The sequence below is a fragment of the Mytilus galloprovincialis genome, chromosome 7 (assembly GCF_965363235.1).
Source record: "Mytilus galloprovincialis chromosome 7, xbMytGall1.hap1.1, whole genome shotgun sequence".
NCBI lineage: Eukaryota > Metazoa > Mollusca > Bivalvia > Mytilida > Mytilidae > Mytilus > Mytilus galloprovincialis.
Window position 1 is genome coordinate 39,708,115 of NC_134844.1, and position 12,765 is coordinate 39,720,879.

Sequence of the window (12,765 nt, forward strand, 5' to 3'; positions counted from 1 at the left end):
GAAATAATGACCATATTAACACTTTATTGTATGAGTTTTGCTCAGTGTTGAAGGTTGTTCGGTGACCTATAGTTGCTAACGTATATGTCATTTTGTCTCTGGTGGAGAGTTGTCTTAATATCAATCGTGATTTTATCAAATCGTCTTATTTCTATAGAAACATATTTACCATATACAAAGGGGAGAAAGTAATCTCTTTTTATTATATCCAGCAATTATAAGCTATGTAATTACAAAAATCAAGAATCAAGCTATAGTAAGCTATGTAATAATAATTACAAAAAATATACTTAAACAAAAGCAAGACAAGAGAGGATTAAGTTTTATTAACTTAAAAAAACAACTAAGAAGTATTGCTTTTTTAATAAATATTTCAACTGCAACATTTACCCATCCTTAAACATTTCAACTAATGTGCTTGTAGGAATATTTCTAGGTTACTTGATAATGATATCGAGATATTTGGTCTATATCGATTTTTATAAAGTTTTGATGTTCTTCATTCTAAATTTCTATTAGGAAAGTTAGTTGAAAGTTTTATTAAAATTTTATGTTAATTGCAACAGTTTTGAAACTTCTGATCCCTAAAACGTCCATTGATAAGTTTAAGGGTAGCAGTACAGATATTCCTTCTTTCGCATTTATATCTCCATCCAGTGATGGTTCTTCCCGAGGTGTATCTTTCAACTTCAGTACAATCTCTTCTGGCATCCTGAAAAAATATAAACATTATGAAATAAAATTTAGGATGATAATAATTTTGACTAAAATTGATGTTCAACTGTCAGTTGTATTGATCTTTTATGCGGTTCAAATAATTGCAAATAATGCGTCTGGCGTATATACACAATTTAGTCCTGGTATCTATGATGAGTTTATTTTCAAGCATAAAAAAATACCATATATATATGGTATTCTCAAAGAAGCGCCTACCAACGGCTTCTGCAAATATTTTTTTATATATGCAAAATGAAATAAATCAAGAATAGTATGCATATCTAAAAAAAAACCAATTTGCTACCTTTAAAACTCTGAAACAAATAGATCCCATAACGGTATCAATACGACAAAGAATAAATAAAACGTTATAAAATGGACATATGTTTTAGAACATGTCTAATATCCGTGCTATGCTGAGAGTCTATGATTTCAGATAATATTAGGTTAAAAACACAGTTGTTCATATCATGAAAATATTGTACCCTTTCAGTTAATAAATGTAAACAATCATAGTACAGTCGCTATTTTTAGAGCCAATTACTGGATGGTTTCACAATAGCTCACTGAGTTAATTACACCTTATGTAAGAATCCTGGGTTTTGATTGGTTGATAGCCAGTGTATTTTTCAACAACTTACTGATATCAAATGAATATCGTCCATTTTTTAACGCCGCCGTGGTATATACAAAAAGGATTTGCCTTTTTACCCTCTCGGCCGTGGTATTTGCCAAAAAATACTCTATCCGACTGGACGCTTGTAAAGTCACGATCATCAATGCGTTTTTGAGTGTTAACATTCGATGTTATTAAACAGATATAGCATGTTTTGAGGGGTATTTGCGAACAATACCAGTCTTGAGAATGAATTTCCCTCGCTGTACGGCTTGCGAAATTTAACATTCTCTTGACTGGTATTTTTTGCAAATACCCCCTCCTTAACATGATATATCTGTTTGATATACTTTAAGCATACTTTGACAACTGTGAGCATTTGTTAATATGGTTTTTTTGTCTTTAATTCCTATATCGTGAGTTGCTCATTCTTTATAGTTTTCTGATTGATGTCTTTTTGAAGTTTACCAATCTCCCTTTTCTCTTTTTTTTTTTTTTTTTTTTATCTATATTTAATATTTATATCTATTTTTACTTGATGTACTTACAGAACCATCCCAAGTAACCATGGTAGACGTTGCATATCCCATCTGGATATAATAAAAGACAGGATTCCTTCCATTGCATGAATGACTTGTAATTTCTAATCTTGTGACACGAGGAGCTGGTCCCCCTTCAGTAGCATGCCATAAAGACACCGACAGAATAAGAATCGCTACTAATTCCTACAGAAAAGTTGACCAATATGAGATACAGTTTGAATCGTGCAATATTTACAAAAAATATCCATGTTTGAACTTTTTAAATTATAAATGTATCATTTTTAAAGTCCAATAGCATTGATTCACAGGTGCAAGGCGAGATTTGTTTAGTAGGTCATGCTTTATATGTCTTATTAATATCTGACAAATTAACGACAGACGTTCCTCGTCGAATATCCTGTGGTTATACAGTACAAACACTATAATTTATGTAAAAGTCGTCTCAAATATAGTTCAACAATGTTTAGATCCACAAATTTGAGTTAATTTTTGTTCTTTCCTCATCGATGATTGTTCTTCCCTCATCGAGATTCGTACTTCTGCATCAATTTAATCATGGCAACATCGCGTGCACCACTGTGTCTAGCGCCCTAGATTTTTTTAATTGGGAAAGGTCCTGTCAATGACGGCAGTAGCACTTGAGAATGTGTGACCCCAGCTTAAAGGAATTTTCCCGACAAAGCTATCTTTTCACTGAAAGAGGGGCAAAAGATACCAGAGTAGCATTCCAACTCAAAGATAAAAAAAATGAAAGTTAGGAAACTTATAGAAATATTAAGTTCACAATTTAGATTTTTTTAATCGCGAAATATCCCTACGTTCCATTAATTTTCCGAGTATACCTAGCGACTTGAACAAATACAAGGGATCTAACTACTTTAGAAAATAAATTTGATACTTCACCAGGTTAAAAGTTAAGAAAAACTGAGAAGTGATCTTCCAAAAGTCGCAATGAACCCTTGGACAAGAGGCACTTTAAATAATTTCTTCATCTTGACAATCATGATAAAGATATTCAAGTTTCTAAACTTGCCACCAAACGGAGACTTTGATAGCCCGTGTAGCTTTATAAATGTCTTCTGAGTAAGCGACACAATATAATAAATAGCAATTAGAACAACTACAAAGTCGTATTATCTATCTGACAAACTAGACAGACTAGAACTTAATTATAATGACAACTGTTAACAAAAACGTAATCACAGGGTGTTGTTTGGAACGGCGTTTTGCATTTGCGCCAATCTGCATTTCATTTGCGCCGATTTTTTCTTTCATCTGCGCCGATTTTTTTTTCATTTGCGCCGATTTTTTTACAGGTAAACTACAGGTGAATAGATATAAGAAGATGTTGTATGAGTGCCAATGAGAGAACTCTCCATCCAAGTCATGTTATTTTTCATTTATTATTATAGACCTCTTCCGTTAGCCACTTGTACAAATTTAATGAATCACCATGGGGAGGTGGAAGAAGACCTACAAGATACATCTCCAGACTTATTCCTTGACCGTACCCATAGTTCTTTAGCCTCTGTCTTTCGGACATCTGCCACATGATTATGCTCGTTCTGTGGTTTGACAATAGAATCACTGGTGACGTGGCTTTACACGATTTTATGGTACATTTGTAGGATATGTTGTTATGTTTCAGGACACTACTCTTTCAATATGTATGGCCCTCTTTGGCTCGTTTCAGTGTGCAATATGTCCATCGTGTTGCAACGAAGTTCCAGAACAATATGAATCAAAATTAACATAAATGAACAAGATTTATAACCAGATTTTACCAATGGTATTATATAGTATAGTACATGTACAAGTATTAACGTACCTGTAAATCTAATTAGGAGCAAATATAAAATCGGCGCAAATGAAAAAATGAAATCGGCGCAAATGAAAGAATGAATATTTTCAAAATCGGCGCAAATGTCATACGCCCGTTTGGACTTTGATAAAGAAACAAAACACTACGGTGTCGATAATTTTTTCAATAAAACATAAATGATATATATTGAAGACATATAGGTATTAAATCATGATGACGATATATTGTTGATGTGGATTTTGTCACTTTTTAGAAAATAAAAGGAAGTACTTTACCAAATTAAAAGACTTCATCTTTTTAAAGAACCTGAAATGAAATTTTAAAACATTTCAAAATTAAAAATAAATACCACTCTAATTTAAAAACTTTTGTTTTTGTTTAAAAAAAAAACATATTCAGTTTAAAGATAATTTAAATAAAATAATAATCAAATTTACTTTTTGGGTATCCAGGAATTTCGGAAAAAGGATCGTAATTTCCGAAAACAGAAGAGATTCTGTGAACGATTTTTTGGTGGAATTTTGGAAAAAGGGGAGAGATCGTTATTCCGAAAATAGAACAATTCTGTAAACGATTTTTTGCTGAAAAAAATTAATCTATTTTTTTTTTCTATGAAAAAAGAGGGGTGTTTGTCCCTCAGATATCCACCACTTATTTTTATGTTGAGCGTATGCTAATGGTGACTGTATGTGTGCGCCAAAAAAAAAATTGAAAATTTTATAAGACAATTAACGTCATTATAATTGCTGTGGTATACATGTATGGGACGTAAACATCAATCAAGCCACGTATATAGTAGCTACATTAAATATAATAAGTCAATCTAATATAAAATTTCAAACAAAGTTTACTTGTAAAACAAAATTTCTAATTATAAATGTAAACATAAAGACATAAAGACAATAACTTAACTGTACCTTGCTTCTGAGATTTACCGAAATGTACTGAATATACCGCGGTTAAATAATTTTATAGAAAATTTGCTCATTTCAAGTTTTTATACTACGCAAGGAAACCACAAAATCCTGTTTTTTTTGTTTCTTTATTGTTTTCATCTACTTCGCATGTAACAAATTATTCAATTATTGTAGTCGAACCAGGTAAAAACTAATCCTACTAATGTTGTGGTAAGACATACTGTCACGGTAGGTTTACTGTTCGGCTCGGATCGTGTTTTATCGAGGGATTTCATTGTTCTCTTTTTTTTCACTTTCATGTAAGCCGTTAACAGATTTTTTAAACTAAATATATCAAATAATATAAAATAAAACGATATTATCAACCCTATATAAATAAGATGTAATATGAGTTCCAATGAGAAAACTCTCCATCCAAGTGACAATGTATAAAATGTTATGATTATTTGTCGAAGTACGACTTTCAACACGGAGCCTTGGCTCATACCAAATAACACTATAAAGTGCCCCATTTACTAGTGGAAAACAATTAAAACAGAAAAAAACAAAGGTTACAAAAGCAAACCAAGCATCGTCATACTAAAAACTTATCAAAAGTGGTACATCAAAAATAGTTAAACTAAATATAGCACGAAATAAGTATTAATGAATTACAGAAATGCATTACGAATTATGTCAACATGTCAAATAAACGAAAAAATACGACTTGAGAATATTTGCAGTAACTTAAAGCTAGTTAAAAGCCAAAAACAATAAACAATAAAACAAATCATACATCAAACACTAAAACACATCCCCAGGGATGTGGTGTTTTAACAGCATGGCCAGTCAAACGAGGCATGTCTTGTGCTATGCCAAATTATAAGAATCAACAGGCAGTATGATCGTTAGGATTTACCCATATAATAAATATGTAGCATATGATATTTAGATAAAACAATCTCTAAATAGAAAGTTAACTTGCATTTGTATTTATACATCCCCAAAACCATTCGAAAAGAATACAAATTTAGTTGATGACAATAAGCTTAAGATCGATGTAAATGCCAATGTAAACAATATTCATAGATCGTATTACAAAATTAATAAGATATCCTCAAGAGTATTTACCGGGTTTGTAATGACATGAGCCACACTTGGTTGGGTTTGTATTGCTTAGACTTTAGTTTTCTATGTTGAGTATTGTATTCTATTATTTGTCTGTTTGTCTTTTTCTTTTTTAGCCATGGCGTTGTCAGTTTATTTTCGATCTATGAGTTTGACTGTCCCTCTGGTATCTTTCGCCCACCTTTACTAAGGGACCGTTCAATATTTATCAGATGGATGGGCCGGTGCAAAATTGGGCGGGGCAAGCACTTTTTTTGTGGAAATATTTGGATGGGCAAGAACTTTTTTTAAAATATTTAGTGGATAGGCCAGAACATATTTTATAGGAAAAATTTTGTTATCAATTTTATTGGTTTGTAGGATATTTCTTTTGCGGGCACTCAAAACATGTCTCAAACAAACTGGTAGCTTGGCTCATTTTTGTCAATTTTAAGGATTTAATTAAGGAATAAAAAGCTAGAATTTTCTGTTCAGACTATCTTTTAGATTATTTTGACCTTATAGAATACTAAATTGTTTAATAGTTTGGTGTATTGCTGTAAAATTTATGGATTTAATTAATAGGTAAGAAAAAAAAGCTCAAATTTTTAAATAAGGCTAAATTCAGATAGTAAACTTTAAAATTTTTCCAAACTTTATCAAATCAACTTGGATTTTCCAAAAACTCTACAGCTATCTCATTTATATATTGATCTTATAGAAAGCCAGGTTGTTTGGTAGTTAGATGTATTGCTGTTAAATTTATAGATTTAATTAATAGGTAAGAAAAAAAAAACTCAAATTTTAAGTTTAGGCTGAATCTAGATAGTCATCTTTAATTTTTTTTATAACTTTTTTAAATCAACATGGATTTTCATAAAACTCTACAGCTATTTTATTAATATATTGATCTTATAGAATGTCAGATTGATTGATAGTTTGGTGTATTGTTGTCATTCTTATGGATTTAATAAAAAGGTTAAACAAAGCTCAAATTTTCAGTTTAGGCTAAATCCAGATAATCATCTTTAATTTTTTTTATAACTTTTTTAAATCAACATGGATTTTCATAAAACTTAACAGCTATTTCATTTATATATTGATCTTACAGAATGCCAAGTTGTTTGGTAGTTTGGCGTGATACTGTCATTCTTATGGATTTAATAAAAAGGTTTAAGAAAAAACTTAAATTTTCAGTTTTTTGTTATTTCAAAATAGTCATCTTTAATTTTTTTCATAACTTTTTCAAATCAACTTGCATTTTCATAAAACTCTACTGATATATCACTTGTATATTGATCTTACTGAATGCCAGGCTGTTTAGTACTTTGTTTTTTTTTGCTGTCATTTAAAGGATTTAGTTAATAGGTTGAAAAAAAGCTACAATTTTAAGTTTCGACTAAGTTCAGATGGTCACCTTTCATTTTTTTATAACTTTTTCAAATCAAGTTAGATTTTCATATAACTGTACAGCTATCTCATTTATATATTCATCTTAAAGAATGCCAGGTTGTTTTATAGTTTGGTGTTAAGCTTTCAAATTTAGGGAATTAATTAATAGGCGAAAAAGGCTGAATCAAAGTCAAAAACATGTCTGCCTATATTTGCTTAAAAAGACCGTAATAAATTTCTTTTTTGAAAAGTAGATAGATAAAGGGACATTGATATTTGAACTATAAACATGTTCTGTTTTTAGGACAATAATTAGTAATTCAGTATATGATAATATGTTTACTAGTCCAAGAGTTATTGTCCCTTAATTTGAATTATTTCCTTTATTTTAAATCAATATTGTATTTGAGGCTGCACATATAAAATCAAATCTGTACATGTATATTCATACTGGTTTTAAAAATCAATAAAATGTATGGTTCTGATACACACATAGATATATACATATATAATTAACTAGCACATTTTAAATTTTGTATAAAGTCTATTCTTTGATTTCAAGACATAAAAATTTAAAAACTTTAAAATAGAAAAAGAACCATTTTTTATTGTCTTAGAGTTTTAGAGGGGCAAGGACTTTTTTATAGATTTTTTTAGATGGGCAAGGACTTTCTTTCACAATTTAAAAGGATGGGCAATAACTTTTTTAATAAAACAATATTAAGAATGCACCAGCCCATCCATCTGATAAATATTGAACGGTCCCTAATAACGGTGTTTAAAGTTTTATTGAAGTCTTATACTAAAAGAAAAATGTATTGACAGAAAAAAAACCGAACGAGTACGAACCTCTGACACAAATTCCTAAACCTCACCTAAGTACACCCTTAACGTTTATTTCAAACTCAAAATGCCTTTAAAACAGAATATAGATCAAGCCTTTTTGAGATTGACTTTGATATTCATACGTTTTCAGCCTTTACAAAGAAAATGTTATTGCTGTATAAGGGACATATTGAGAATATAATCCGCTTATATGCGTCTGGGTTTTTTGAGTAACGTCCAGTGAATAAACAACTATTTATATTAGTTAGAAGGCTGTCTATTGAAAAATTAACGTTTAAAAAAACGAATAGGTTCGAATAAAGTACTTAAAAAGGAAGCATTTAAATTAAACGAGTTTTGCATATTTCATAATAGAGTTCATTGTGTATATTGCCTTCATATCTAATAAATATTGATAAAAATTGATCTATGGTTACCGGGACACAAAAATGGACCAATTAACTCAAAACAAAACTATCAAATAAGAACTCTTTACCTGCTGTGCTTTTCTATTAGAAACAATATTCTAAACTGTCTAATCCCGTTATTGTGTTTTTTTGTGTAATACATAAGTAAAATCACAAAAATACTGAACTAAGAGGAAAATCAATTCGGAAAGTCCATAATCACATGGCAAAATCAAATAACAAAACGCAGCAAAAACGAATGGACAAGAACTGTCATATTCCTGATATAAAGTCAATGTTTGTATAAATATTTGTTTGTTTTTATAGTGATTAAGTTTATAACACAACGTTGACTCCCATACCCCTATTTTTGACATTTCAACCTATTATGTCTGTTTCTTTTGTTCACACATCGTTGTCAATATTATAGTATTAATGAATGGGTGTTTTTATAATGGCCCTGTTATATGTTCAAGGTCTGTAATAATAGTCGAGGAAGTCTGTAATGGCCCGAGGCAACGCCGAGGGCTATTACAGACATCCGAGGCCATTATTACTGACCGAGGACATATAACAGGGCCAAAATAAAAAAAAAACATATTTTAATACATTTATTAACCAACTGTACAAAAGTGTATGTGTTGCTGCTAACTTGATGTACTGTCTTACTCTTTTAATGACAGTTTAGTTTGAACAAAATAATTTGTACTTCACCATTATAAAGCTTTAAATATACCAAATATCCAAGATATTAAGTTGAAAGAGATATGTGTTAAAAAACAGGATGAACAGTGATCCTTTTATATGGTTCTTTAATGTTGGTTGCTGGTTACTAAATTAAATAAAATACAAAAAGGTATTTTACTCTTTACAACTTAGTTTTATTAACTTTTGTGACGAAAAAGTTTAAGTATGGAGACTTAAACTAAAGTGTGTATTCTTGTGTTTGTGCTTTGTTGTTTGGTGTCTACGTTTCACACGTCCACGGACGACAAATGCCAAGTATACTCTTTAACGGGGTAACCCTGAAAATCTCTGGTAGCGTGATTAAGGGAATCCTGGTCACATAAATAAATAAATGGATCCTGGTGTAGTCTGAACGAAGTCTTGCAAGTTACATAAACACAAAATCGTCTCTCCTCCTTGTATATCGTATCTCCTCTATCTTCTAACTATCTATTTCTCTCTTTTATACTACTCTAGTAACCTGATTACAATATGGTTAAATGACTCTGAACAAAGAAATAATCTACAGGAGCTATATTACAGGAGCCCGGAGCCCGGAGCCCGGAGCCCGGAGCTAAGGTCAACCGAAACTGAGGTCAACCAAGGCACCTGTATAAACAAAGCAACGAGGTACCAGCTGGTGAACAAGATTGATTTGACATTTAACAAGTACAATCTGATTGAAGGTGATAAAAATAGATTGTAAGGAATTACTTTATAACGGTTAATGAGAATAAGTAATTTAATTATACCATGATAATAAAATCCAATGATGCATGTAATAGACGAAAAACGTTACACTTTATTAAAAACCCTAACAGGGCTTAATACAGACAAACTGGGCATTAATTCAGGGCCATTACAGAAAAACAAGGCTATTACAGAAAAAACAGGGCCATTACAGAAAAACAGGGCCATTACAGAAAAAACAAGGCCATTACAGAAAAACAGGGCCCTTTCAGAAAAAAAACAGTGCCATTACAGAAAAACAGGGCCATTACAGAAAATATGTAATTTTTAATAAACAGTCACTTTTGGCAATAATGCACTTTGTTGGTAAATAAAATGGATTATTTTACAACTGTCATACATGTGAGAGATCTAGCTAGTTATAAAACCAAATCAGGAATATGACAGTCGTTGTCCATTTGTTTGATGTGTTTGAGCTGTTGGTTTTGTCATTTTATTAGGAACTTTCCATTTTGAATTTTCCTCGTAGTTAGTTTTGTATTTTTGTGATTTTACTTTTTTCTTTTAAGTCCAAATCTAATGACATTATGCGTCATTAAATTATCGCTGTTGTTAAACAAATGAATTTAGATTTGAAATGCAATCAGGAGGCGATGTTACATGTCACTTAACCTGTTTGTTCCGGCTCTGCCATGCGCACCACTAAAGGATGTGTTTGGGGTTTCTCTCTACACGGATCAAAATCACACCTGAACTTCGTTATTAACTACTAAATTCAAGTGAAGAACACCATAAAAATGCTGACTCAATGTTTTAATAAGAAATGCAGAATGTTCCTATAGCAAATATTTTCATTCAAAAATGAACTTTTAGTGACCTTTTCCGTACATATGCACTTGTGGTTATTATAGCTTCCTTTCAAATAGTTTAAAATACATAAATGTAACTTTGTCATTTCAAAACAAACATTTCAGGGTGTAGTTGATATATATCTACAGGTAATACAAACTATTATATCATCCGTATGGTATTTATTTGGCGAAAAAAACGTAATTATATAAACATAGAGATAACGGCATGATTGATATCTACAATTTAAAGAGAAGATACCTTTTTAAACACTTGAAAAACGATTAATTGGACATGTCGTTACATTTCTTGTTCATCTTACGGGCAAATAATTAATAATTGTTCATCAACATTTAATTGTATGTTTTCATTTAACTAGAACACACAATTAATATACAATGAAACAGTAAAGGACAGGGAGAGTGTAGTTCCATTGTTTACTTTTCTTGTCAGACTAAGCATCTTTACTTCGTAATCAAATTACAACTTACAAACGATTGATCAATTGGTTATTTGGTTTTAAAGCTACTTTCAGCACTATTATTTCTTTTTGGGAAGTAATTTCTCCTTATTTTTTAATTGTGTATCGTAAATAACAAACAGAAACGACACTGCGGGTGCGGGATGTTCTCGCTGTATTGAATACCCATCTGAGGCCTGCAGTTGTTATTTGGTCGGGTTGTTGTCTTTTTGAGAATTGATAATTGGTTTTGTTTTCTTATTATTTAAATGGACATTTTTATGATTGGCATATTATAGAACTGTTCCCGCAACAAAAACAAGAATGCGACTATTCTTGTTAATAAATCTATAGCAATAAATGTGAATGCCGAAACTATAAAGCGTTTTGACATATTGATAAACAATTTTATTAATGCATTAAGTTATTGAAAGAAAATCTTTTATAAATCATAAACACTTTGCATTGCAACAAGGTTCTAGTAAAATCAACGGTCTAATTCGTATAAAAAACGAGATTCAAAAGTGTCGAATCAATTTGAACGAGGACAGTAGGATTCATCTTTGGCACAGGTTGCCAATAAAGAAAGTCTGCCATGCGTGTGTTTTGAGAATATCGGACATATATTGTTTCGAAGCGTTCATTTAAAAAATTTAATAGATGTTATATATATAGATGTTAACAATAATGTTGATACTTAGATATATATTCAACTACGACATTGTTTATAAAACCCTTATTTGATTTGTTTTGCTTGCAAAACCAATTAAGAGATTTGAAAGATGTTACCAAAAACAATTTGAATTTAAGCAATGGCTTTTAAACTGCTTATTAACACACAATACTACTAAGAAGTACAATCACAAAAATACTGAACTCCGATGAAATTCAAAAAGGAAAGTCCCTAATTAAATGGCAAAATAAAATGATAAAACACACCAAACGAATGGACAACAACTGTCATATTTCTGACTTGGTAGAGGCATTTTCAAATTTTGAAAATGGTGGATTTAACATGGTTTTATAGCGCTAAACCTTTTTTTTTATACGGCAGTCGCATCAAATTCCATTATATTTACAACGATGCGTGAACAAAACAGACATAATAAATGAAATTGTCAAAATATAGGTACAGCAGTTTAATATTGATACTAATTAGTACTAATATTGACTTAACAAAAACACCGCTATGATATTTTAAAGTATCGCATTGATATTAGAATTTAAAGCATTTGTTTATTTGTGTACATAAGAAAAACACAGCACTCCAAATTTTACACGTACATAAACTTTTGCTTTTAACTAACTTCTGAATGTATATTTAGACTTAATTGTTGTTTATATTTGAACATTAAGTTTTAAATTTCGTATTTTCTTTATTTTTTGTTGATGAAAACAACATTTTCCGCATGGAATGTCTGCATATTTACAATTGATATTAGACAATATCGCTATGTGATATAAGAAACGTTTTTATCGATTCGCTTCTTCCATAGACTGATTATTTAGTGTTGTGTAAAAAGTGTGAAATTCAAAGTTACTTTTATGAAATAGTTCTAGCAAAATCGCATAAAATTCCTCGTGTAAAATTGTGAAACCAGCATATACTAATGAAGTTTAAAATATTTTCCACTTTAATTCGAAGTATTTAATTTAATTTCTAATTCGTGTATCATCTGCAGCTACAGAAAATCTTTTCTTTATAAGCATTTGGTT

General features: G+C 30.6%; 1 long non-coding RNA gene across 1 annotated transcript; it reads right to left on the minus strand.

The window, feature by feature from the left end:
* Positions 1-311: 311 nt before the first annotated feature.
* Positions 312-4,671, minus strand: LOC143082962 (uncharacterized). The gene is made up of 4 exons (XR_012980516.1): positions 4,615-4,671; positions 3,973-4,003; positions 1,882-2,058; positions 312-712 (listed from the first exon to the last, which is right to left on the minus strand). It is a non-coding gene; the product is annotated as an uncharacterized LOC143082962 (long non-coding RNA).
* Positions 4,672-12,765: the final 8,094 nt, after the last annotated feature.